The following is a 3,472-nucleotide window of genomic DNA, read 5'->3' on the forward strand; positions in this document are numbered from 1 at the left end:
CTAATGGTTGAAATACAACCATTGATTATCAACAGGCAATGGCAGTCTTAAGACTGGGGTTTTAGTTCATAAAGTATGAATTCAGAATGAAGGAACAAAGTGAAATAGTCAGTCCTGCTCATCTTCTTGCCTTAAGGGGCCAGAATCTTGTTTTAACTGCATGTTCAAAGAGCTGCTGTCAGTGGAGGGCTTTTCATTGATATATTGAATGTAAGAGTGTTATATTGAAGTACGAAGCAAGAAAGGCTGAATTTGGCACAAAGTTAGACTCATTAAATTATTATATTTAGCTTCTACAGTACATGCTAACATGTTCACATGCCAAAATAGTGCATGTGCACACTTGCAAATTAGCACATGCCCGTGGTGAAATTGAATGATACTAATTATTAGTATAATCAAGGGATCAGAGTTGAAGCTTCTTTGAGAGCCATAACAATATCCCAGCTCTCAAAAAACTTAAGTCTAGAATGTTAAGTTTGGAGTAATAGAAGAGTTTTAATATATACTAAGAAAGATCAGATCTACAAGGCATATTAAAGGTTTCAAGACATTTCATATTCCATTACTGTGATTATTCTTGGAATATTTAAGTTCACACACATTATTCATCTAAGAAGAAACCTTTTTGTTTCAGCCTTTTTTAGAAACTTTCTAAAATGTAGTGGTCTACTTTACTGCCTTAAAATGGAATAGGCAACAATTTAATTTTTTTAATTTAGGATTTTTTTTAATGTACTTATGTATGTACATGTTATCTCCCCTAAAGAACATAAAGTCATTGCAAATAGGAATTATTTCCTTCTTTGCAGTTGTATCCCCAGGCCTAGCAGTGCCTGGCATGTAGGTGGTGTTTAATGCAGGCTGACCCAAAATTCTTAGTGATGTTGCACTAAGACTTTTGGGACACCCTGTAAATGCTTGTTGATTGATGGTTCTGAAAAAAATAGTTGTCTCTATATAACACTCTATGACAGGTAATTTAGGAGTGGGGAATCTGTATTGAGCCTATGACATTTAAATACATACTATGTATGTATCAGGTGCTATGGTAGTCTAAGGCACTGGAGATACAAAGATGAAAAATGACAGCCCTAGCCCTCAAGGAGCAGTCTAAAAAGGTGTTCTTTTAACTAAGCTGATCATGAGATTTGCCTCTTAATTCCAGAAGAGGTAGGGCAGTGGGAGTACAGAGGGTGATAACCATTTTAGTTAGCTGAAGATTCCTAGTATTTAGCAAAACATGGTTTTATGTGGTCTCTAGAAGTCAAACCATAGAGAGAGTAGTAGTGGAAAGCACCTTGTAGTCCATCCTGGCCTTGCCTTTTCTGTCTGTGTGGCCAGACACATCACATAACCTCTCTGAGCTTCAACTTCCTCATATGATTCATGAGGATTAAATTAAATGTGTAAAAGTACTCTGAAAACAAATGTCCTGTGCAAATATAAGGTAATACAATTATGAAGATGTAGCTTCCCATTGCATGGTAGCCCAAAAGAACTGTTGAGTGCTAATAACCATTATACCTCAGCTAACCAGTGTCATCCCCATTTTACCTACTTGCTATCAGTTATTCAGTTTTGTGTTTTCTACTATCTCCATCACAGCTCATTAATGGAAGGAACCCCCTTTAACAGTTATACAAATCCTTTGCACTTTTTAAAGAAATTTAGAGATTCTGTAGTCCTTATATATGAGGAAACTGGCATACAGAAGTAAAATTGTCTTGCCCAGGGTTACACCATCTCAGAGGCAGGACTAGAGTTGAGGCCTCTTAGCTCCAGAGCCAATGTTCTTTTCTGTCATACCATGTGATCTCTTCCTTAAAAGTTATTCTGCACAAAATTTAAATGGCAGATCCTTGTACTACAAGGTAATTTCTCCATGTCTGGGGAGAAGGTGTGGGATTTTGTGGTTAGGGAACTCACAGTGAGGAAACTCCCTCTCCTAATGCAGATTTTACCAAGGAAATATGTAATAGAAGGAATTATACCATATTACTAACATCTATAATGGAATAAGCTGCCAAACTTCAACTTGATTTAACAGTTTAGAAAGTAACCTGAAAGTCACAGTACCATGATTTAAACTTGTCCTCAAGATTAGCACGAATTTAAGGTGCCATAGACAGTGCCTAAAAATCCAGAGCAGTTTCTGTAATGTAACTTTTTCATAAAAACATCATAAAGCTGGATATCATTAAGATACCCTGATTCTTAGTTGTTATTGGGTCATCTAGGAACAGACTGAGCTCTCTTTTTCTGGGTTATTTGGTAATTGATTGGAAGAAAAGTATCCTTCAACGAGCTGAAGTATAAAGATTTGACAGAAAACAGATGAGTTGATGTTCTCATTCTTAAATATACTGGTAGGAGGAAGGAGCCTATGGGGAATTCTAAGGAGCCATTGAATATTCAGGATAGAAAAGATATTTATTAGGTGACCAGCTTGCATACTTTGCCTTTGGAACAATGGAGCTTTCCAGCTGAAAGGATAAGAATACAGATTATGAACTCCCCCATCATTCCTCCCCAAGCCTCTTGAAGTATTTAAGAACAGTTTGGGGTTTATTTGAATATCTTCAATACTTTGATTTTGCAGGACACTTTTCATTGCCAGACATCAAAGCATTTGGCAGGTCTCGAGTTTTTTTTTTCTTTCCATCTAGACAGGATTTTTTTCTTTGAGGCAATAGAGTTGACTTGCCCAGGTCACACAGCTAGTAAGTGCCTAGGGATTTGAACTCAGGGCCTTCCTGACTCCAGGGCTGATGCTCTATCCACTGTGCCACCTAGCTACCCCAAGTCTTGGAATTTTCCTGCAGTAGGGAGCTCCTTCCTGGTGAGGAAGCTCCTTCTACTACCATAGATCTGCAACTGTTCTGCAACTCATGATCTAAGAGAATGTCCTGGGAGATAGAAAAGGGTGACTTGCCCAAGGTCACACAGCAGGGATGCTATGGGTAGGATTTGATTGGAGATAGGATTTGAGTCCAGGGCTTCCTAACTTCAATACCAACTCCCTATCTACTCTGCCATGAAATTTCTCCTTGTGAAATATGCAACAAGTGTACCCATGTTGCAAAATGGAGGAATTGGAGCCTAAACATAAATTTATTCATCACATCACCCAGACTCCCATAACAAATGGTACAGATCTGCTAGTTTTTTTTCCCCTCTATTTAGTAACTGGCTCTGTCTGTGACCCTGGATGTTTTTAAAAAGCTTTTTGCTGATTCCTATTCTCCAGGTAGGGAAATTTTTAACTACCTCATAATATTAAAGAGGCAGATTTTTTTTTCTTTAACTTTTGGAGGTTGTCAGGTCAAATGTTCAATCCAAAGTTCTCCATTAAATCCACCTTGAAAAGTGTTAGGTTCAAGCTTTCCTAGTGATAAGAACTCATGCCAAAAAGGGATACTCTAAAAATGAACTTCTAAAGCACATTCACTTAGCCTATCAACCTGAGATG

This window comes from Notamacropus eugenii, chromosome 4, assembly GCF_028372415.1.
Source record: "Notamacropus eugenii isolate mMacEug1 chromosome 4, mMacEug1.pri_v2, whole genome shotgun sequence".
Lineage (NCBI taxonomy): Eukaryota > Metazoa > Chordata > Mammalia > Diprotodontia > Macropodidae > Notamacropus > Notamacropus eugenii.